The sequence below is a fragment of the Meriones unguiculatus genome, chromosome X (assembly GCF_030254825.1).
Source record: "Meriones unguiculatus strain TT.TT164.6M chromosome X, Bangor_MerUng_6.1, whole genome shotgun sequence".
Lineage (NCBI taxonomy): Eukaryota > Metazoa > Chordata > Mammalia > Rodentia > Muridae > Meriones > Meriones unguiculatus.
In genome coordinates this window covers 31,605,543-31,631,150 of record NC_083369.1, presented here as the reverse complement: position 1 = coordinate 31,631,150, position 25,608 = coordinate 31,605,543, and the positions used below count along the sequence as shown (strand labels likewise).

At 40.1% G+C, this 25,608-nt stretch overlaps 1 long non-coding RNA gene across 1 annotated transcript in view; it reads right to left on the bottom strand.

The window, feature by feature from the left end:
• Nucleotides 1-25,608, bottom strand: part of LOC132650142 (uncharacterized) — a 63,135-nt gene that overhangs the window by 6,611 nt on the left and 30,916 nt on the right. The window contains exon 3 of the long non-coding RNA XR_009588528.1: nucleotides 18,248-18,339. This is a non-coding gene — a long non-coding RNA (uncharacterized LOC132650142). The remainder of the gene's footprint in view (nucleotides 1-18,247; nucleotides 18,340-25,608) is intronic.

Below are 25,608 nucleotides of genomic sequence, written 5' to 3'. Positions count from 1 at the left end.
GTCACAACTGTCTGTATCCCAAGATCCAAAACACCTGAATTCTTTTCTGGTCTCAATAGGCACCAAGCATGCACATGGTGCACATACATGCATGGCAGGCAATTATGCATAGTCTTTAAATAAAAATAAATTAAAAATGTTTTAAAAGATAAAAAATAAAATATGATCTCTTTTTTTTTTTTTTCCAAGACAAGATTTCTCTGTGTAGCTCTGCCTGTCCTGGAACTTACATTGTAGACCAGGCTGCCCTCAAACTCAGAGATTTGCTGGCCTCTGCTTCCCAAGTGCTGGGATTAAAAATGGGAGCCACAGTGCCCAAGGAATATAAAGTCTTTTAAATCAAGAAATGGGCTAATGAATTTAAGAGAATTGTCTCAAAAGAAGAATAATGCAAATTAATATTATTTTTGGAATTTCATCTTACCCTAGTGAGAATGTTCTCTACCAAGAAAATAAGTGACAGCAAAATGCTGGTGAGGATGTGGGGAAGAGGACCATCAATGGAAGTGTAATTCGTATATCCACTATGGACATCAGTAGAGAACTTCTTCAGACCATAGCAAGTCAGTCAAGGGACTCAAAATCAGCATTCTGCAGATACTTGCAAATTTATGTTAATTACAGCCCTGCTCACAACATCCAGGTTATGCAATCAGCCTAAATTATGATTAATAGATAGATGGATAAAAAATGTGGTACATGTACATGACAGAATTTTGAAATTTGATGTCATGCACAGAAACAATGGCAGTTTTTCTCATAAAAATGAAGTTCTGAAGTTTGCAGGAAAATGGATAGAACTCAAAATATAATATAATGTTTAGAAAATAAATATAATATTTAGAAAATAACCAAGGCTGATATATATGTGAATTTTTAAAAATTCTTAATTAGTGTGTTAAAGAATTTTTATTTATTATGTATACATGTTCTGTTGCATGTACACCTGCACACCAGAAGAGGGCACCAGATCTCATTTTAGATGCCTGTGAGCCACCACGTGGTTACTGGGACCTCTGGAAGAGCAGCCAGTGCTCTTAACCTCTGAGCCATCTCTCCAGCTAGTGTGCTTTCTATTGCTGTGAAAAAACACCTAAAGATAAAGTAAATTGAGGAGGAAAAGTTTTATTTCATCTTATGACTCACAGCCCATCATGATGTGAAGGCAGGGAAGGTAATCAGTGCAAGATCTTGGAGGCAGAAATTGAAAATGAGGCTATGCAGGAACACTGTTTACTGGCTTATTTTCTGTGGCTGGCTGAGCCTTCTTTCTTATACTACACAGGAAAATCTGTTCAGAGGTGGCACTGTCTCAGTAGTTTGAGCCTTTCTACACTAATCATTAATCAAATCAGTAGCAGCAGCAGCAGCAGCAACAACAAACAGCAACAAACCACTACAGACTAACCCTCAGACAATCAGATGAAAGCATTTTATCAACCCACTTTCCTCTCCCTAGATAACGTAGCTTATGTAAAGTTGAACAAAAAAACTTAACCAGAAAAATTGACCCCTTGTCACCTTAACACACCAATATATTACTATTCAACCATAACCCTTTCTATATCATTTAATCTTAAGGTCTCATGTTTATATCGATATAAAATAAGACATATCTCAATATTTAAGAGCCCCATGCTCTTTTAAAAATTCAAACACTTCAAAACTTCAGGCTCCTTAAAATATTTAAAGTCTTGCAAAGAGAGCAGTTTCTCTAAAATTCCAAAGTTTCTTGACTATGGGCTCCTATAAAATAAGACAAGTTATATCATTTTGTTCTAGAAGGAAGAGCAAGGTGACAGTTACAGTCAAGTTAAAGCCAAACAAAAATTAAACAAGGGAAAAAATGTATTCCTTCATGTCTGGGCTCAACTCCTGATCCTGTTGGCCCCAAAAGGCCAAGACATCTCCGTGTTTCTGGCTCAATTTTTCAAGCATACAGTTTGTTTCATAGGCTCAGACTAGCTCCACTTGACAGCTGCTCTTGTCCTTGGTTGTCATCCCACTGTCCTGACAGCTCCAAAGTACTGGGTTCTCCACAGGCTGCTAGAATACTGGGTTCACCAATGGCCTTGGGCCCTTCTTCAGGTTCTTCAACTTTGCTACATGGTGCTAAGCCTCAGCTTACCTTCACAACTCCTACAGTCCAAGGTTTCCACTGTAACTGTGGGTGTACCTTCACCATTTGCCTCTTCTGGACTCTCACAGTGTCCCTCCATGGCTTGCTCAGCCTGCTGTCTTTCATATACCACCCAGTGTCAACTTCTCAGGTGTGGCACTGCCCCCAGTAGGCTGGGACTTCTCATATTAATCATCAATCAAGAAAACGCCCCACAGACTTGTCTACAGGCCTTCTGATGGAGGCCTTTACTCACCTGACTTTCTTTTTCTTGGATGACTTTGTGTCAATTTGACATATAAGCTCATATGATCAGAAAAATAAAGTCTTAAGGCAGGGATGTGGAAAAGGCAATAGAACAAAGTGAAAGAGGAATACTGTGTACACACACACATATAATATATACATATATATTATATATATTATTTATGTATACACACTATATATATATACATATATATATGTATATATATATATGATATATGAAGGGACCCTAGCCAGTCTCAGTATGGGAAACATGGCTCTGGCAGGCCTTGCCCTTCTGCCCCATTCCTTCTGCCTTGTTAAAAACCATTAGATTTATTCATAACGCTAGCCACCAAGGTCTCTTCCCTTAGGTGGCCACTTCCTGAGGCTGACTACCAAGTTCAGCTATCAAAGCATTAAAGTCCAGCAATCAAAAGCCCCCATTGCTTCACCTAATTAGCATGTCTAATTAAACTTAAACACCTCATCCTACCAGGGGTTTCCCCCTTGTACCTTTATAAACTGCCATTTTTCCAAGGGTCACATCTGTCTCTTCTCTATCGAGAAACAGTCCTTTGTCTCCCTCTGGGATAAATACTTCTTCCACCTTGCCCTGTCTCCTTCCCATTCTCCCTTCTCCCTTAACTCTTGGTTTTGTCTCTTATTCCCTGCCCTGTCCCTATGGGACAAATAAATGTCTTTTGTGCTGAGAATTTGGTATTGAGAGTCCTGAGCTGATATTGATCTCTACAATATATATCGTAGAGGGCAAGAGGTCTATGTGCGCACAGATAAGCAATGGAAAAGCCAGGAAAGTTAAACTGGTGGGTTTATCTCTTCAAAGAAAGAAGATGGTTACATATCCTTCTCCTGGAATGCTGGGAAAGGATGCAATTTACAATCTGGTCATCCTTTAATATCTATAGAGCTAGGCTTCACCTTTATTCCCCAGAATTTATGTTTTCCTTATCCCAGAACTTTCCCCCATAAATCTTGAGCAATAAATTTTTTTAGGCCATAAAACCATTCTTATGAGTGATGTTACTAGTACATGACAACTAAGAGACTTCTATGTTACCTTAGAGCTAGGCCAGTCCTGACACTGACAGGTGTTATATTTGCCTCAGTCACTATTTTGTATACCCTAAATCTTGGGCACTATTTCTGGGTCAACAGTACTCATCTTTGTGAAAGATGGTAAATGTACTTTGTAAAGAATTTCAACATAAACATGTGTTAAGTTCTGGTGAATTCACAGGACTGAGTTAGTTGTTATCAGAAAATTTTTCCCCCAAAATTGTGCCTTGTTTAAGTATGGCAGAAATAAAATAACTAGTGTCAGACTCTAAAGTTTGAACCAGTGACAGTTAACTTCGTCAAGCTGAACCTAGTTTTTTTCTTACCTCACCCATATCATTTCCCTGCTGGCCTACCCCCAATATATATATATATATATATATATATATATATATATATATATATATATAATATGTAATGTATAACATACACACACACACATATATATATAATATGTAATGTATAACATTTAATGTGCAATTGTAATATATAATATATACCATATTACATACAGTATATATGTAATATATAATGAATATATACATATACCACATAACACAACATATAATATTATATATTATAATAGAAATAAAGAATAGTATGATGAAGAAGAAAAATTCTCAAGGAGAAGAGTGGGGACAAATGAAAGCAAAGGGAGGAAAAAGGACCAAATAGCATGTTTTAGGTCATGTATGGAACATAAGTTATCTATACATACATATGAATATACATGTGACATGTAAGCAGTAGAGGGCTGTTTGTCAGGAGGATAGGTACCATGGAAGGAGGAGCTCAGAGAGGGAAGACATTAAGTGTGCAGAAATGAGTATAGTACAATGACATATATAAAAAGGCCACAGTGCAGGTTGGTGGAAAGAAAGAGTGAACTCCTACAAGTTGTCCTTGGATCTTCCCACAGGTGACACGGCTTGTGTGAATTGCCATACACTAAATCTAAAGAACATTCCATTAAAACTATTTTACAATGCAACTCATTATTTTGTACACTAACTAAGAACATTGATCCAAACAGTCTCACAGAAAATAAGACAAGCTCCATTCCCCTGGCTTATATCCAGTGAAGGCCTGCTAGGGTTAGTACTTCTAAAAGGCAAGAGGAGCCAGGAATTACAACTCAGTGGTAGAGCACTTGCTTAGGATATGTGAGTATGTGGGTTCAATCCCTAGCAACACACACACACACACACACACACACACTGCTGCTGGACACTGGGCGTGGCCTGAACTTTTTAAACCTCAAAGCCACCCCCAGCGATACACCTACTCCAACAAGGCCAGAGCTCTTAATCTCTCTTAAGTAGTGAGCAAGCATCCAAATATATGAACTTTTGGAGGGGGGTTGCTATTCCTATTCAAACCACCACAGTTGCCAAGGAAACAATCCAGAATAAGCTAAGGAAAGGGAATTTGGTCACATGGGAACAGTAGCATGGTTCTTGCCAAATTGCAAGGCAACTTTTCCCCAATGGATAAAGAACCCAAGTGGGCCTCTGACCCTCAAGGATTTAAAGTAATGAAAACTAGACTGAAGCTTTTGCAGAAGAATAACCAATTATTCATGTTACTTTTTTATTAATTCTTATTAATACTTTTTTATAAATTCTGGGGAATAAAGGTGAAGCCTAGCTCTATAGATATTAAAGGATCACCAGATTGTAAATTGCATGTTCATAACGTGAGCTTGCAAACGTATGATCAAGACATCTGTGGGTGTGATTGCATTTGTGTGCAGGTCTATGTAGAGGCTAGATGTTGATGTCTGGTGTATTCCTTGGCTGTTTACTCTCTCATATACTGAGGCAGGGTCTTTCCAGCTGAAGCCAGAACTCACTGACATGGTTAGTTAGCTAGCTGTCCTAATATGGTAGTTCTCTGTGTCTGTTCAGAGGACTGAGATTATAGTCAGGCTACCACACCTACCCAACATATATGTGAGTTCAAAACTGGAAAGGCACTGGACTAATGAGAGAGAGCCCAAGTTTGAAGCATTATGGGAAATAAGACCAGAGAAAGCACCTGATTCAAGTTTGGTAAAAGGAGACAGTCTTTTGTCAAAAAGTGAAAGTAATAAAGATGCCAGAGCAGTAAATTGAATGTATGACAAAGGAGTATTCTTTCACATTGTGATGGCTTGTCTTAGCTGTCAACATGACTACTTAAGAATCAACTATAATTCAAGCTGCTGGGTACTCCTGGGACAGATCTGAACGAAGGCATGTATTACAGTCCTCTGGAGATCTGGGAAAAAGCTGCCAGGGCTTCAGGGAAGGGAACATCAGGATATCCTCCACTCCTCTCTCTACCTCCCTTCTTTCCTCCTCCCATTTCTTCCCTTCAGTCTCCCCTCCCTGATTCTCCAGTCTGATCACCTTTCTAAACAGTTTGTTAATTTGTCTTGGGAGCTGAGGCAGCTGTGGGAGCCATGGCAGGCAGAGAACACAGGAGACTCAGGGCAGCGGAGCTCTCAGCAAGGCTGTTGCGGATATTCACTGGAGTCTTCATTCTCCTCATTGGCGTCTTCGTCCTCCAGGGACAGTTTCACTCTGTTAAGAGATGATGGTGTTTCTGGACGCTGAAGCACAGGTGTGTTTCTGGGGGAGGCTGGAGTGCAGGTGCCAAGTGGCTCCATGTAGCTGGGTCCAGTTTGTCTCAGGGGCGCCTCTGGAGGTTCTGCTGGGCTCCACTCAGCCCCTAGAGGGCAGAGTCAAGCCCCTGACCTTGTTCTGTGCTCTGTCCTGGGCCTTTCTGTGCTGGTTGTAAGGTGAATGCAGAGAAAACGTGTCCAGCAGGGGGCGCGGTGTATATGCGTGTTTTCGGGGAACACAGACTTGTCTGGGAAGGAGAGCAAGACTCCAGGTTCTCAGAAACACTGGTTTCCTGGGCAACCTAAGTACTGTTTGCTTTGAGAAACAAAGATTAATGATTTTTCTTTAAAATTTTTTTTTCATAATTAAGTCAATTTTACTGAGAACAATTTTGAGGTCTGTGTCTTTGTCTTAGTTACTGTTCTATTACTATGAAGAGACATCATGACCAAGACAACATTTATGCAAGACAGCATTTCAGAGTCCATTATCATCATGGTGAGAAGCAGACAGGCATGGTGCTGGATCAGAAGTTGAGAGTGTTACATTCTGATCCACAGAGATCCAAGGAGAGGGAGAGAGAGAGAGAGAGAGAGAGAGAGGGGGGGGGGGGCTGGGGAAGGAGAAAGGGAAAGGGGGAGAAAAAGGGATAGGGAGAGGAACACACACACACACACAGAGAGAGGGGGGGGGACTGGATATCTGAACCCTCAACGCCTGCTCCCAGTGACATACCTCTTTCAACAAGGCCACATCTCCTAATCCTTCTCATATAGTGCCAGGTATTCAAATCTCTGAGCCTATGGAGTCCATTGTCATTCAAACCACACATGGGTGAAAAGAGAAATTAAGAAATTAAAGACTTTCCATAATTGAATGAAAATGAACAAATATACAACTTACCCAAACTTATGGGACACAATGAAAGCTGTTGTAAAAAGGAAGTTCATAGCATTGAGTGCCTACATTAAAAAACATGGAGAGATCTCATACTAGGAACTTAAAAGCACACCTGAAAACTCTAGCACAAAAAGAGAAAAATCACACACCAAAGGAGTAGGTGGCAAGAAATAATCAAACTTGGGGCTGAAATAAATAAAATAGAAACAAAAACAAAATAACAACAACAAAATGAAACAACACAAATAATCCATTAAACAGTTGTTCTTTGGAAAAATCATAGGACAAACCTTTATACAAACTAATTAAAAGGTGGAGAGAGAATATCCAAATTACCAAAATTAGAAATGAAGGGAGACATAACAACAGGCACCAAGAAAATCCAGAGAATCATAAGGATATACTTTAAAACTTGTACTCCTCCAGACTAGAGAATTTAAAAGAAATGGATAATTTTCTGTGTACATACCACTTATCAAAGTTAAATCATGATAAGTAAATTAGATAGAACTATAACCCCAACTGAAAACAGAAGCAGTTATTAAAATCTCCCATCCAAAAAAGGCCCAGAGCCAGATGGTTTTAGTGCAGAATACTATCAGACTATGTTTAAAAATAATTAACTTTATTATCTTATCTATGTGAGTTGTTTTGTCTGTATGTATATTTGTGCACTACCAGTGTGCCTGATGCTTTCAGAAGCAAGCACTGGGTCCACTAGAAAAACAGCAAGTGATCTTGATCACTGATCCATCTCTTCAGCTCCAGTACCATAGAACAGAAACAGAAGGTCTGTCTGATACCCAAACCACATAAATAACTAACAATGAAAAGAGAATTTCAGAACAATTTCCCTTATAAACATAGATGCAAAAATACTCAATAAAATACTTGTAAACCAAATCCAAGAACACATCAAGAAGATCTTGCACTATGGTCAGGTAGGCTTCATCCCAGAGATGCAAGCATTGCTAAACATATGTAAATTGATAAATGTAATCTACCATATAAACAACCTGAAAGACAAAACAAAAGCACAGTAGATGCAGAAAAGGCCTCTGACAAAATCCAACACCCTTTCATAATAAAAATTCTGGAGAGATTAGGGATACAAGGGACATACCTCACCATAATAAAGGCAGTTTAAACTAAAAGGGATTCCACTAAAATCAGGAATAAGACAAGGCTGTCCACTCTCTCCATTACTTGTTCAGCATAGTACTTGAAGCCTTATCTAGAGCAATAAGACAACTGAAAGAGATCAAGGGGAAACAAATTGAAAATGAAGAAGTCAAAGTATCTTTATTAGCAGATGATATGATAGTATACATAAGTGAGCCTAAAATTTCTACCAGGAAACTCCTACGGCTGACAAACACTTTCAGCAAAGTATCTGAAAACAAAATTAACTCACAAAAATCAGTAGCCTTCCTATACACAAATGGTAAATGGACTGAGAAAGCAATCAGGGAAACAACATCTTTAACAATAGGCTCAAGTAATATATCTGCCAGTAGTGGTGGCATATTCCTTTAATCCCAGCACTCAGGGAGGCAGAGGCAGGTGGATTGCTGTGAGTTCAAGGCCAGTCTGGTTTACAAAGCAAGTCCAGGACAGTCAAGGCTACACAGAGAAACCTTGTCTTGAAAAACAAAACAAATAATATATAAGATCTCTTGGGGGTGTTTCTAACCAAGCAAGTATATGATAAAATTCTTAAGACATTAAGGAAAGAAATTGAAGATGATATTAGAATATGGAAAGATCTCCCATGCTCCTTGATCCATAGGAATAACATAGTAAAAATGACCACCCTTTCAAAAGTAATCTACAAATTCAGTGCAACTCCTATCGAAATTCCTTCACAATTCTGTACAGATCTTGAGGGCAATATTAATTTGGAAACACACACACACAAACCACGGATAGCTAAAACAATCCTGAACAATAAAAGAAAGACTGGAGGTCTCACCATTCCCAATTTCGAGGTATACTACAAAGGTATAGTAATAAAAAACAGTATGCTATTGTCATTAGACAGGTTGATTAATGGAATGGAATTGAAGACTGAGACATAAACTCACACACCTACGGTCACCTGATTTTTGATAAAGAGGCCAGAATTAAACACTGGAAACTCAACTCCAAATGGATCCAAGACCACAATATAAAACCAGATACACTGATAGAAGAGAAAGTGGGGAAGAGTTTTGAGTGTGTTGGCAGAGGAGAAGAACAGAACAAAGATAGTAGAGACATTAAGATCAACAATTAATAAATAAACCTCATGAGACTGAGAAGCTCCTGCATGACAAGGGACACTGTCTTTCAGACATAGTGGCAACCAACAGAATGGGAAAAGATTTTTACCAACTCTACATCTCGTAAAGGACGAATATCTAAAATATATAGAGAACTCAAGAAACTTGGTATCAAAAAACCAAATAATCTAATTAAAAATGAGGTACAGATCTAAACTGAGAATTCCCAATAGAGAAATCTCAAATGGCTGAGAAACACTTACAGAAATATTCAGCATCTTTAGGCATCAGGGAAATGCAAAACAAAACTACTCTGATACTTGTCAGAATGGCTAACTTAGACAAAACAAGTGACAACTCATGCTGCTGAGGATGTGGAGTGAGAAAAACACTCCTCCATTGCTAGTGGGAGTGCAAACTTGTAACCCGCTATGCAAATCAGTGTAGTGGTTCCTCAGAAAGATGTGAATTGATCTGCCTCAAGATCCAGCTATACTACTCTTGGACAAATACCCAAAGCATGTTCCATCCTAAGACAGGGACACTGGCTCAACCATGTTAATTGCTGCTGTATTCATAACAGCCAGAACTTGGAAGCTAACTAGATGACATTAACAAAGGAATGTATAAAGGAAATATGGTACATTTACATAATGGAGCATTACTCAGCTTCATTAAAACTGACATCATGAGCTGTACTCGGTGGCTCATGTCTGTAATCCCTGCACTTGGGAGGCAGAAGCAGGTGGATCTCTGTCAGTTCAAGGCCAGCCTGATCTACAAAATGAGTCCAGGACTCCCAAGGCTACATAGAGAAACCCTGTCTCAAAAAGCAAAAAACAAAAAAACAAAAAAACAAGGCCTCATGAAAATTGCAGGCAAATGGATGGAATTTAGAAATACCTGAGTGAGATGTTCCAGATCTAGAAAGACAAATATGGTACGTGTTCATTTATATGTGGCTGTTGGCTGTGAGGTTAATGTACTCTATAGAACTACAGACAATAGGTATACTGTGAGCGACTAGAGGGAACAGATAGATCTTGTTAGGAAAGGGAAATAGAATAGATAATTATTGATAGAGGTGTAGAGCTAGAATGAAAGGATCAAGTGGGGAGGGAGATGGGAATAGGGGATTGCGCGAGGGAATATGGGGAGATGGAGATGTCGAACCACTGTCTACTTAGAGCTTTCACCACTATGTTCCATTGTGGTACCAGAACACACTCTGAATACTCTCAAAAGACATACTTGAACACCAGGCCAGCCATAGATTCTTAGGTCTATGATGTTGTCCTGCTTGCAAGATATGCTTGGGAAAAGGTGCACACAACTTGTGGGCATAACCAATGTTTGATTTGACTTAAGGCCCACTCCATAAGATGGAATCCACACCTGACACTATTCGAGTGATCAAGAATCATAGATTAGGGCATGGGAGGAGATGAGGGAGGTAGGGTAGGATTGGGAGTGGGCTGCAGCTGGGATACAAAGCAAATAAAATGTAATTAGTGTAAAAAATAAAAATAAAAAAAATAGTACCATTAATAAAAAGAACCATAGATTAGATAGTCTAGGAACCTAGGGCAAAACAAAAAAATACTTATCTGGAAAAACAGAAAAAATAAAAAACCTAGTGTGATAAAATGATTCCTAAAGATATTATGCTATACTATAGATCAGCGTTTTATTCAGTCATCATCAGAAAAGCTTTCTTTTGCAGCAGATGAGAACAAATATAGAGACCCACAGCCAGGCATTACACAGAGACTGAGAATCTTTGGTACATTTACCCCTAAATAGAATGTCTACATCAAATCCTCCTCTCAAAGACCAGGGAACCCAGGGAAGAGAAGGCAGAGAGAGTATAAGAACCAGAGGGTATAGAAGACAACCAAGAAAACAAGGCCTTCTAAATCAACATAAGCAAAGTTCATAAGAACACACAGAGACTGAGGCAGCAAGCAGAGGCCCTATAAGGGTCTGCACCAGGTCCGCTGTGAATATATTATTGTTTTGAAGATTAGTTGTTTTATGGGATTCTTGAGTGTGCGAATGAGTGGATCTCTGATTTTTGTGCCTTCTCTTGGGCTCTTTTTCCTCTGTTAGTTTGTCTTGTCCAACTTTGATGTGATAATTTTTGTTTTTCTTGTTTTATCTTATTTTGTTATATTTTAAAAAATGAATGAACAAATGGATGCAAACCTAGCCATTATGGTAAAGGTTAGCAACTGAACAGTTACTTATACCTCCTGATAGCAGGAAATCAGTTTTATTGAACTGAGTGACTCTGGGTATATAGACTACCCTAGGGCAGGCCTCACATCCAGGAATAGTTGACTAACATAAAATGGACTCCACAGTGTGTGTGTGTGTGTGTCTTCATTTGGTTACAGTTTGGTGATCCCCCCCCTTTCTGGTTCTTGTATTTTGTTTTCTTTGTTTTGGGTATTTTTATTGTTGTATTGAATTTTTATTTGTTTTTTTTTGGAGAAAGAACTTAAATTGAGTAGTTTGGGAGGGGTAATGGATATGGAAGGACTTGGGAGAGGGGAAGAATATGATCATTTATATCAAACATATATATATATTTTTTTCTTCACAATTTGATCATTATATATCCTGATTGAAGCCTCCTTCTTCAACTCTCCCCAGGCCCACTCTCCCTAACTCTTTCCCCCTATCTCCTTACCCTAGTTCACTGAAAGGGGGAGTTCTCAACCATTGGCATCTGCCTATAGCTTGTTAAGTCTCATCAGGACTGCCTGGATCCTATTCCTCTGTGGCCTGGGAAGGCCACATTACCAGGGAAGAGTGATCAAAGAGCAGTCAACTGAGTTCATGATAGAGACAGCACCTGCTCTTCTCATTTGAAAATCCACATGGAGACTGAGCTGCTAATTGGCCACATCTGAGCAGGGGGTCTAGGTCTTCTCCATGCATGGTCCTCCGTTTGTGCATCAGTCTCTGCAGGACCCCCTGGGCTCATATCTTTTAGTTTTGTTGGTCTCCTTGTGGAGCTCCTGTCCCATCCATGTCCCTCTATCTTCACCCCTCTCTTCTTCCATAAGACTCCCTGAGCTCTGCCCAAAGTTTGACCACAAGTCTCAGCATCTGCTTCAATTCCCTGTTGGGTGGATCCTTTAAAAGGATCCACTATAGTAGGCTTCCATCCTGCTTCCTCTCTTTCACCATTTCTGGCGCTATTCTGTTTGCCATTCTGAATGAGATTTAAGCATCCTCCCTAGGTTCCTCCTTAGTGTTTAGCTTCTTTAAATCTGTAGATGGCTATCCTATATTATACAGCTAATAGCTGCTTATATGTGAGTGTATACCATGCCTTCTTTCTGTTTCTGGGTTACTTCACTCAGGATGATCTTTTCTTAGTTCCATCCTTTGCCTGCAAATTTTATGATTTACTTGTTTTTAATAGCTGAGTAGTATTCTGTTGTGTAGATGTACCACAATTTCTGTATCCATTCTTCCATTGAGGAACATCTAGGTTGTTTCCAGATTTTAGCTATTACTATTTATTATTCATAAAGCTGCTATGAACATAGTTGAGCAAATGTCCTTATTGAATGGTGGGGCATCTTTTGGGTGTCTTGAGGCAGTGCTATTATTCCCAATTTTCTGAGAAAGCAACAGACTGATTTCCAAAGTAGTTGTACAAGTTTGCACTCCCACTAGCAATGGAGGAAAGTTCCCCTTTCTCCACATTCTTTCCCGCATGTGTTGTCACTTGTGTTTTTGATCTTAGCCATTTTGATTGGTGTAAGATGGAATCTCAGAGATGTTTTGGTTTGCATTTCCCTGATGACTAAGGATATTGGGCCTTTCTTGAAGTGTTTCTCTGCCATTCAATATTCTTCTGTTTAGAATTCTCTGTTTAGCTTTGTACCCCATTTTTAATTGGGTTATTTGGTTTGTTGGCATCTAATTTCTTGAGAGTTCTTTATATATTCTGGATATTAGCCCTCTATCAGATGAAGAATTGGTGAAAATCTTTTCCCAGTCTGTAGGCTGTCATTTTGTTCTGTTGACAGTGTCCTTTGCTTTACAGCTTTTCAGTTTCATGAGGTCCCATTTAATAATTGTTGATTTTAGAGCCTGAGCTGTTGGTGTTCTGTTTAGGAAATTCTCTTGTGCCAATGAGTTCTAGGCTCTTCCCCATTTTTTTCTTCCTACAGATTTAGCTTACCTGTTTTTATGTTGAGATCTTTGATCCACTTGGACTTTAATTTTGTGCAGGGTGATATATATATAGGTCTATTTTCATTTTTTTACTTGTGGATGTCCAGTTAGACAGCACCATGTGTTGAGGATGATATCTTTTTTCCATTGTATGGTTTTGGCATCTTTGTTAAAAATAGTGTGTGGGTTTATTTCTGGGTCTTCGGTTCGATTCCACTGATCTACCAGTCTGTTTCTATGCCAGTACTGTGCAGTTTTTATTACTGTTGCTCCATAGTACAGCTTGAAATCAGGGATGGAGATACCTCCAGAAGACCTTTTATTGTAGAGGATTGTTTTTAGCTATTTTGGGTTTCTTGTTATTCCATATGAAGTTGAGAATTTTTCTTTCAAGGTCTGTAAAGAATTGTATTGGTAATTTGTTGGGAATTGCACTAAACCTGTAGATTGCTTTTGGTAAGATGGCCATTTTTACTATATTAATCCTACCAAGCCATGAGCATGGGAGATGTTTCCATCTTCTGATGTCTTCTTCAATTTCTTTCTTCAGAGACTTGAAGATTTTTTTCATACAAGTCTTTGACTTGCTTAGTTAGAGTCACACCAAGATACTTTATGGTTTTTGTGGCTATTTTGAAGGGTGTTATTTCTCTAATTTCTTTCTCAGCCCTTTTGTCTTTTGTATATAGAAGACTACTAATTTTTTTGAGTTAATTTTGTATCCGGCCACTTTGCTGAAGGTGTTTATCAGCTGTAGGAGTTCCCTGGTAGAAACTCACGGTTTCACTCATGTATACTATCATGCCATCTGCAAATAGTGATACTTTGACTTCTTCCTCTCTGATTTGAATCCCTTTGATCTCCTTTAATTGTCTTATTGCTCTAGCAAGGACTTCAAGTACTATGTTGAAGACATTTGTAGAGAGCGGGCAGCCTTGCCTTGTCCCTGATTTCAGTGGGATTGATTTAAGTTTCTCTCTGTTTAGTTTGATATTTGCTGTAGGCTTGCTGTATATTGCCTTTACTATGTTAAGGTAAGTGCCTTGTTTCCCTGATCTCTCCAGGACTTTAAATATGGATGAGTGTTGGATTTTATCAAATGCTTTTTCAGCATCCAAGGAGATGACCATGTGGTTTTTCTCCTTCAGTTTGTTTATATGATGGATCACACTGATGGATTTCTGTATCTTGAACCACCCCTGCATACCTGGGATGAAGCCTACGTGGTAATAGTGGATGGTATCCTGGATGTGTTCTTGGATTCGGTTTGAGAGTATTTTGTTGAGTATTTTTGCATCAATGTTCATTAGGGAGATTGGCCTGAAATTCTCTTTCTTTGTTGGGTCTTTGTGAGGTTTAGGTATCAAGGTGACTGTGGCTTCATAGAATGAGTTTGCATTTGGCAATATTCCTTCTGTTTCTATTTTGTGGAACAGTTTGATGAGTATTGGTGTTAGCTCTTCTTTGAAGATCTGGTAGAATTGTGCACTGAAACCATCTGGCCCTGGGCTTATTTATTTATTTATTTATTTGCATACTTGACACAAGTATAGTTATTTGGGAAGAGGGACCTCACTAGTTTGGTTTTCCAGATCACAATGCTTCTGTTCTAGTGTCTTGAAGACGGAGATTACAGATGTGCACCACCACATCAGAATCAACTTAATCTCCTGCCCAAAGATAAGACTAGCTTCATCTTTAGCCAAACACTAATTCACAAACAAAGGTGACAATGGCAGTTTCATTTATGCACTTGTGACTGACATATATTGAGTTGTTCCAGTGGGGACATAACAGCTTGTTATGGTCAACTGTGTATATGCTGCTTCCAATCGTGAATGAATTCTCTTCCTGAAAACCTCTTTTGGAGATGTGGCAAATGCCTCTAGGGCTGCAGAGAGAACAAGAAATTCTCTTTTTCTTTCTAATTCTTTCTCTCTGCTCTCCTTTGAGCTCTTCTATCTTCCTTTCCATTCTTCTCTTTACCATTCCTTCTTTACTTTTCTGTTCCTCATTTCCTCCTCTCTCCTCCCCTCTGTATCCTTGAACACCTATTAAGTACCCCTCTCTTCCTTTTTGTTGGAACCTCCCCTCCCCTCTCTTCCTCTCTTTTCCGTTTCTTTCTCCTGTTCTCTAGTCTCCTTCTGTCTCTAATGTTTTTTTTTTTTTTTTTATTTTAAGAAGTGTGTCTCTGAGGAAGATAGTCAGAGACTGATGATGTCTAAAGATTGTTTATGTGTGTAAAAAAATACCCCTGGTGGCAAGGGCGCAGGTGAGCTGGCCCAGAGGGGAGGATGTGGGAGAGCTGACCCTACAACTTGTCTGTTAGAGAAATGCCCCCCCCATCACCTATGGCAGGCTGGAGAGCTGGCCTCAGGGTCATGACAGTGGGAGAACTGTCCCTGTCCCTCACTAGCTGCTGCACTCTGGACAGTGAACCCCACACCTCCATCTTGCCTGGGCAGAAAAGTAGAGCTGGCTCTGGTTGTGAGGTTTGTGGGTGAGCCAGCCCCAAGGGTGTGAGAGCATGAGAGTGGGTCCTGAACCTCTCCTAGGCATCACAGTAGAGCTGGCCCTGAACTCACTTTGTAGACCACGCTGGCCTGGAACTCATATCAATCAGCCTGTTCCTGCCTCCCAGAATGCTGGGATTATAGGAGTGTACTACTGTTCCTGTCTTGAATGACTCATCGCAATGAACATTTGCAAGTAAAGAAGTGTAGATAAAAGGATGTACTGTGAGACACACTACGACACACTACAGCTTCCACAATAAGATTTTTTTTTTTTTTTTTTTTTTTTTTTTACTTTGTGAGTGAGGTTGCAAGGATGGAGGGTGGATGGGGAGATGGGTAGGATTGGGGTACATGATGTGCAATTCATAAAGAACCAAAAAAAGGTTAAAAAAGAAAAAATATATACAGTTTTTAATTCTTTGAGAAATCTCTCTCTATACTCCAGTCTCTTTGGGATTTACTTTTTTTTTTCTTTTGTAAAGAGCTAAATGTCCTGAGGGATACCCCTTCCTTTCCACAGACTGCACAGTATTCCAGTCAGTTCCTGTGTGTGGCCTTTTCGTGGCGAAGACACAGACTTAGCCATTTTTTATAACCCCTTGAAGGAGATTATGCATATATCTGAACATGGTGAGGGTATGGGAGACAACAGGGACCTGTAGAATGGAATATCTAGGTTAAATGGGAATGGTATAAAGCATTAGTTTGGGCTTCTTGAGCCCTAGTCATGTTTTTAATCGGATTTGTAAGAAGCTTTTGAAGTTGATGGTATTTTTGCCACTTTTGTGGAGCCCCTTGGGTTTGATGAATACAGTTTGGCAAGACTAAAATCCATGGGATGGCCTGCAAGCCGGAGGACTGTGCAGATGAGATGGCAGCTAGGAGTGGCCTTGACTCAGGAAGACCCGACCCTGTAAATAGGTTCTGCAAGGGATGTGCACACTCACAGAATTTTCCGCTCTGGCATTCCTGTTTTATTCCCCATCTAATGCTGCACAAGTTAATTTCTGCAGACCTCAGCTTCCCTGCTGTGTGCGCGGCTTGCTCTATCTTCACATCTACACGAGTTTTCCCAGATTCCCCCTCTTTGCATTCTGTGCTCAACATTCAGAGACCAGAAATTAAGCATTGCTTTGTGTTCCTCAGTGACCAGTTAGGCCACCAGATCATGTCCAGTGCTGATACTCTTTGTCCCTGGACACAGGGGTGCTTTCTAATGACTTCTGCTGTTGTCAGTAAACTAGTCTACCCCTGTAAATTGCTGTGCTCAAACAAAAATTTAAGCACAGAAGTCTGTTTTCTGCTCAAAAAATATTTTCTGGGATGCCTCAGAATCTCTAGAGCTGTTCTTGAAGTTGACTCCTGTGTTGGGTAATCCAAACACAAAGTTTATTGCTCCGGGGTTGGGGGGGAGATGATTTAAATCTTCAGTGTCACTTTCTTATTTGCATAGAGATATAAAGTCTCTACCTGTCTCTGTCTCAACATTACTACTTAGCCAACTCTTTTCTGTGCGCACACTCTCCCTAGCTCTATCCTCTCTTGCCTGGTGGCAACATTTCTTCCATCATTTCCTCATATCACTCTCTAGTTTTAGGGCTCTATACTTGGAAAATGATGCCACAGCATGTACCCAGAGTCTGGGAAAAGATACTGGGCACATCTATTTCTTCTTCCCCCAGGTTGTACTGTAGTCATTCTCAATGTTCTTAATATCATAACTCCATAACTCCAAAACTCCCTTCTTCCTGTGGGGGAAAAATACTGGAGCTTTGGCAGGAGGTCTCACATCCTACTGAAGTCTTAGGTCACATGACCATTAGGGTAAGAAAGTTAAGATTCCATCTTCTATGGCTATGTGTGGTCCCATAGTACAAGGTTATAATTATTCCCTAATGATTCCATTTGGGGATACTGTTTTAAGACCATTGGTAAATTCTTTGCTCACTGTGGAAGGGTGATTCCAGATCTTTGAACATGAAATAAGTCATTTTAACACAGATGTACACCTCTTTTAACTCTGGAGTCTTTTTTTTTTTTTTTTGTTTTAGCACAAAATAGTATGAAGTATGGTTCTCTCTCCCTCTGCCTTTTTCCAGAGCTGATTGTTTCATCTTGCAAAGGTACACTTGGAGAAGACTCTTCTACCCCAAGTCTTCATCCCAAAGCCAGTACTCAAGCCCTTGGTTTTGAAATACATGATGATCTGTTTAGCATAGCTATGCCCCCACTTCTGGATGAGAACTTTATGTGTTAATGTACTACATTTTTTTTGACCAAATATCTAAAAGAAACAACTGAAGTGAGAAAGGATTCGTTTTGACTCACCATTGAAGAAAACGTAATCTACAATGGAAGGAGGCCTGGAAGCTAAGACTCCGTAGTTGTGGAAACTTGTAGCATATATCATGTCAGTGGATCTGAAAGCAGAATGCTAGGTCAGGAAAAGGATCTGACCCATAGCCTTAAGCCTAACCCCTATGACACAATGTCTAATAGCTGGGTCCCAAGTCCAAAATGTTCCACATCCTTCCACAAAACACCAGTAGTTGAGGCCCAAGGCACCAACACATGAGCATCTTGGTGGATATTTCATGTATGAACCATAACAGTACCCATATTATTGGGCTTCTTTCACTGAACTTCATAATGTGATTCAACTGTGTTCTTTGTTTGGCGTATTTCATTCATTCTTCAGTTAGTTACATTTGCAATGCAAGTGGTTCTGGCACCAACTATTGACAAGGCTTTTGAAGTGCTTGACCTAGAGTCAGACTAGTAGGAACAGAGTGTTTGACATAGAGCATGAAAAATGTTAACAGAGTGCTTGTCACTCAGTGATAGCAGTTCTAAACAGGGTGCTCCACAGATGGTGAAAACAGTGCTTACTGAATGGCACAAAATGAGAGCAATGGTCATGTAATGGGGTAAATAAAACAATAACTAAGTTTGAACTAGACTTTAGTGGCTGCAGAAATGTCTCAGTAGTGAAAAATACTTGCTGCTTTTTCAAATGACTTGAGTTGGGTTCCTAGAGCACACATTTGAAAGCAGACAACCACACATGACTCCATCTCCATGGGATCTGTCAGACTCTCTTGGGCCCCATAGGTAGGATCTCTCTCTCTCTCCACAGAAACAACATACACATGCCAATACACACACACACATAAATGAAAAAAAATAAAATAAATCTTAAGAAAACAGAAAATCAGGATTGAGAGTGTGCTAGAATTTGGCTGTGCTGGTGCCTGCCTTTAATCCCAGCACTTGGGAGGCAGAGGCAGGTGGATCTCTGTGAGTTCAAGGTCATCCTGGTCAGCCTGGTCTACAGAGTGACTCCAGGACAGCTAGGGCTATACAGAGAAACTCTGTCTCAAAAATTCAGAGAGAGAGAGAGAGAGAGAGAGAGAGAGAGAGAGAGAGAGAGAGAGAGAATGAGTGAGAGAGAGCAAGAGCGAGTGAGCGAGAGAGAATATACTCATTCGTTAAAAATACAAGGCTCTGGACTACTGCTCATGTCCTTTTATTCTATGAGGTCTATATTGCCAGAAAAGATAAGCTCTCTCTCTCTGAAAATATCAGTGTCTGCAATGTGTGTATACAGGATGGAATGTGACTGTTTAGGATGGGATACAGTACAGTGTTCACTCACACTGAAGGTGGTATATGTTTGCCATTTACTCATTATCCATAATAATATTCATTCCCTTTTCTCCTTTTGATTCTTCAAGACAGGGTTTCTTTGTGTGCTTTGGCTTTCCTGGAATTCATTCTGTAGACCAGGCTGTGCTCAGAAATTCACTGTCTTTGCCTCCCAAGTACTAGTGTTAAAGGTATTTGTCACTACCACCCATTTATATAATATGCATTCTTTATTATTGTTTTAGAATTTTATGTGACATGCCTTCTATCTATTCTTCCAAATGTAATCCTGTCCACTCAGCCCTGACCTGAAGAAGAAAGGAGCTGCCTGTAACATTTTCAGGCATCTTGACTGAAAAGGATATCCTTTATAATGGTTGTGTGAAGAGGCCTTGAATCCCTGGGAGGGGTCAGATGTTTGCTGGATACAAGAAGGCAGAAAACACAGTGTTCTCATCCATAAATGGAAGGTGAAAACTTTCCTTTCACAGAACATAAAAACCAAACATTGGTAGCTAAAAGCTTGGCAAAAGGAATTTATCAGAGGTACGTAGGATGATAAATACCAAATGCAGTTGAAGAGTGGGCCCAAGTTCTAGTGTGTCTTAAATAATTTATGATGATAATGATGATGATGATGGCATGCGTTCCTGATGTGCTTATGTGTATGTATGTGCCACTGTGTGAATGTCAGACAATAAATTTGTGTAGTTGTCCTTGCCCTCTATCTTTAGTCAAAGGATCCAACTCAGATGGAAAGGCTTGTTATGTAAGAATCTTTCTGGCTGAGCCATCTCTGTCTCCTAAGCAACAATATTCTACAGTACATTTTGAGTGTCTGCAGTTTATAAGAAGTTATGGTGACATATGTAATAAGATAGGGGAGAAGGTAGGACTGGCTTCACAAACCTGCGAACCAAGATAGGCTGGAGGCTGAGAAAGAAGAATCATATGTAAAGGAGTACCTTGGTTTCATGATCAAAGACATTCTGGGCTTTGTGATGAGATCCTGAATAAGACTAAAAAGAGGTGGGAATAACACACACACATGGTACTGGAGTAGTAGCCTGATATTTCTATCTTCAGATTCAAAGGCAGCAGTAAGAGAGAGCCATTGGGCCTGTTCAGGGCTTTTGAAACCTCAGAGCCTTCCCCAAATGACACACATCCTCCAGCAAGGCTACACCTACTCCAACAAAGTCACATCTCTAATTCTTTCCAACAGTTCCATTAACTAAGAACCCTAGTATTCATATATATGAGCCTATGGAGGCTGTTCCCACTCAGCTTACCATATTCTACTCCATGGCCTTCACAATCTTATGCTCATATCATAATGCAAATTTCCTTTAATATAATTTCAAAAGTTTCCATAGACTTTCACGGCAAATTATATAATTATATTTCTTTTTTTTTTAAATAGTGATTTTTATTTATTTTTTATTTTATTTTATTTTATTTTTTTCAATGCAGTTTATTCAGGAACCTTGAACAATCCTCGGACCCCGGGGAAAGCCAGCCCACAGCTTAAATAGCCTCTGGGCAGCCAACCCCAGCGTGCCACGTGGGCAATGCAGATAGGTCCACATACATGGAAGCAAGCCAGATCCTCAGCCTTAGCCAAATATGGAGTTGTTCGTGACAGAGAGCACTCACCATTGGGAAGGTGGAAGGTGGAAACCAGCTCCATTTTTAAGGCGCGGCATTACGCAGCTCTCTACAGTTCCCCCTTTTTTTCTAGTATACAATTGTAGAGAATATACACTACCATGTCAAAGAGAGAAATATGAGGAAATACTGGACCAATGAAAGACCAAAACCCAGCAGGATAAACTGCAATTCCTATAGCTCTGATGTCAAAGGGCTTAGATGCCTGCCTCTTCAGCTTTGCTCACTGTAACATACATCTCTCTCAGGCTGATTCTGCTCCTTGTCTGCAACACTCCTTGGTAGATATCTCACAGATCTGAAATCTTCAACATCTTGGGGACTCAAACACAATCCAGGCATTTTTCATACACAATCATTTTCAAAGCTTTGTGAAGTGGCCTCTCAATGCCTCCATGTAGGGGTTCACTTGCCACACACATGACTTTATAAGATGCCTCAATCTGTGGAGGAAGAGTCCATAACCCTTTTACTCTGCCATCAATTCTGGTTGTAAAGTCAGAACCACTTGACTGAAGCTGCTAAGTTTGGCTGTCTGCTCTGGATGGAGCTTGGTGCCTACCTTGAATTACAATTGCATCAGCTTGGATTTGTTGATGTTTTTAAGGAACAGATAATTCCTTAGGCCTTTACGTTTTGCAAATTGCAAAGCTTAGCTGGGGGCGGAGCTCGCCGTGAGGGCATCACACCCTTTATTATGTTCTGCACCAGCCCTCTCCAAGTCTCTTTTAGCACTAGCCTTGGCTCCAACATTACATTTTGTGGTTCTCTTTTACTCCTCAAACTACTTTTTTTTTTTTGCCCTGCCTGCTAGAATAACACTCAATATTATGTTATTCTGAAATCTCTTCTGCCCCTCCACCATGAACCAAAACTTTTTAATTTAGCCTCAGGCAGATTCTTAGGACAAAGGCAAAAAGCAACCATATCCTTTTCCAAAATATCACGAGAATGCTCTCCAGTGTAACTGCTGGTATTATTCAACTCTGAAACCTCTTGAGCTGTGTCTTAATAGTTCAGCACTGCTCTCTTCCAGGTTCCTACTATTATACTCTAGTAAGACCTGCTTAGAGCATTCAACAGCTTTTCTAGAGCATTCAACAGGTTTCCTAGTCCAAAGTCTCAAAAAGTTTTCCAGAACACGAACAAAGAACAAAATGGTGAGCTTCATCATAGCAATATCCTACTCCCTGGTACTAACTTCTGTCTTAGCTACTTTTGTATATCTGTGATAAGACACCATGATCAAAGCAATTTATAGAACAAAGTGTTTATTGGGGGCCCACAGTTTCAGAAGGTGAGCCCAGGACCATATGGTGGGAAGCATGGTGGCAGGTAGGGAGGTACAGTGCTTGAGCAATAGCTTAGAGTTTACATTTTGAAGCACAAACACAAATCAGAGCCGTGGTAGGGGCAGAGCCAACTGGAAGAGGTGTGGGTTTTGAAACCTCAAAGCCTGCCCCTGGTGACATACCTCTTCTAAGAGGGCCACACCTCTAAATTCTTCCCAAACAGTTCCAACAAGTAGGAGTCAAATATTCAAATATATGAGGCTATGGGGATCATTCTCATTCAAACCACCACACAGGGTCTCAATATATAGCTGGGACTTCCCTGGAACTCTCAAAGCGTATCAAAATGTTCTTGAACTCACAAAGATCTGACAGCTTCTGCCTCTTTAGCATTGGGGTTAAAGGCATATGACACCATGCCCAGGTAATTTTTCACTTTAGGAATAGTATTATTTTTGTGTATGAATATGTGTCTGTGCCATATGGATACCAGGGCCTGTTGAGGCCAGAAAAGGTCAGTGGATAACCCTGAAGCTGTACTGAAAGGGTTAGACTAACTTTGTAACCTGTATGTTTTCTAAAGCCTATAGTTTTTTTGAGTTTTAGGTTCAGGTTAAGCTAAAGCCTCTTAGTACCTTTCCAGAGAATGGAGAAATGTGACCCTATCTGTGAGGACAGATTAAAAAAAAAGCAAGCAAGCAATGACCTTCACTCAGCAAAAAGAACGACCAGACCCTTGCCTTCAAGATAGTGTTTCTTAGCAACGAACCCAGACTTCTTAGCAACAAACCCAGACTTCTTCTGAGTAGCTTTTGACCTCCAGCCAAAAGTCCGCAGCGCCTAACCACCCCCACCTTAAATTGCAGCTGCATCCACACCTGGCAGGACTGGCCAAGCTTGAGCACCTAAGACTAATCAATTATCTTACTTTATAGCTTCCTCATCCAATCCTAAATTGCCAAAACTGCAACTTCAAATTTCCCGCAATTTTTCTCTTAAAAACCTAAAGGCCTTTGTCTCCCGGTGCCACTCTTTGTTGACCAGCAAGGGTGACCCCATTGCACAATGGTTAATAAACCTCTTGCTTTTGCAACAAGTCATGGTCTGGGGGAGTTTCTGGGAAGGGCGCGATCTTGAACTCCTGAGCTGTGAGACCCCAGGTCTTACAGTACACATACTTGGGAGCTACCTTCTTGAATACTGAAAACTGAATTTGGGTCATCTGGGAGAGCAGCCAGTTCTTAAAACTCCTCTTGAGAGATTTCATCTTCCTCTTAACCTTTTATTGAGGCAAGAAATTATATAGATTTCTAGGCAAATGTTTAAACATCAATCCATGTATGCACATCATTAGGTGTGCTCTCTTGATTTTTTTCCTTTGAGATATTGTGTGGCTCTGATGCCAAGCTGGTAGAAAATCCTAGGATACAGCCTTGTGCTACCGACTTCTGCTCCATGTGCAAGTTTTTGTTTGTTTGTTTGTTTGTTTGTTTGTTTGGTGGTTTGATCAGATGTAAAGTGGATGAGATCGTTGTCACAGCTAGAATGATCTTACTGGCTGATGTTGTTCAGTAGTTTTGGAGGGGGATATAGGGTTCTGTGTTGAAGAAAAGTGGATTTGCTGAGTGAATTGTAGGACTATCACTGGGCTAATTTAGAAAGCACACTGGAGAGAAGAAAGCTAAAATCTCCAAGTCTATAAGATCAGCTGTCACCCAATTGAAGGAAGGTGGGGTGTTTCAATATGTACCAATCTGGGGATCCCCAAAATGAAGTTGTTGGGAAAATGTCAGTGAATGGACACTGAGAAGTCTCTGGGACAATGGTGGTTGTGCTCTTTATGCCAGAGAAGATAGGAAATTGATCACTAATATACAGAGACTACTTGGTTTTATCTCTGATTGACAAAAAAAAAATCTTAAGGCATCTAACAGATTTGAAGTTTGTATAAATAGAAATGATGTTTTCCTCACAAAATGTGGCACACCTGTAGTTCCTGGACTCAGCAGGGAACCAGGTGTAAATGATTAGCTCAAAGAATAGGTCTGAGGATCACTCAAGGTACAGAAAAGACATAAGTACATAGCCATCTACAGAGGCTCCTGAATTTTCCACCTTCCCAGGTTTAACTTTTCGGGACTGCCTCTCAAAAAGAACCTACCTCTGGTGTGAAGGGATCAGGCAGTGTTTTCCAGAAAGTGACCAATTCAGCTCCCCCTTGAAAATTAATTAACCAGACCAGGGCAGTCAGTGCCCACATATATGATTCAGAAAGTGGGATGAACAAATAAGACAAGTTCTGGCCCAGGGTTCCATGACAGGAAATGCTACACAAAGGCGGTGTGTTCCTTGAATGTCACACCTCGAATGAATTGCACATTTGTACTCCCTGGCACTGACTACTCCAGGATTTGCTGACCGTTTGAAATGCTAGCTTCTATGAGTGTTCTTTCCCTCATATCCAGACTCATCATTCCACTCTCTGCTATAGAGTAATTCATCTAAAAGGACAATCTATGTGCTCATAATCTCAGTTCTTCTTCAGCCTGTTTCTTCCTTAAGAAGTTTATCCGAGGATCTCTCTGCAATAACTTTACCACACTTAAATACTTTATGAAATAATGACTAAAGTTAAAAATGAGTTCTATATGCGATTTTCCTGAAGGAGGAATTCAGAAGACTGCCTCATTCCCTGGAACTGAAGTTACATGTGGTTGTGAGCTGTCCCAAATGGGTGCTGGGAACCCAACTAAAGACCTCTGCAAAAGCAGTATGGGCTCTTAATCATTGACCTATTTCTCTAACTATTCTTTTATTGTTTTCAGAAATATCTGTAGAAATTTGCTTTTAGGTTAGAATCCAAATTGTTTCTCCATTGCATCTTCTTACACACATTCCATTACAAATTCTCATTTGTTCTCTGTCCCTGTTGCCCTCCTTTTTGTAGCCTTCCGGTGTCCAGTTTATTTTCATTCTCCCCTGTGTAGTCCCTCTTTCCAATCGCCTTTTACATGTATTCAATTACCCTCTGTATTCTACACCTGCCTTAAGATCTCTTCCTGTCCTTTCATAATCTGCTTTCAA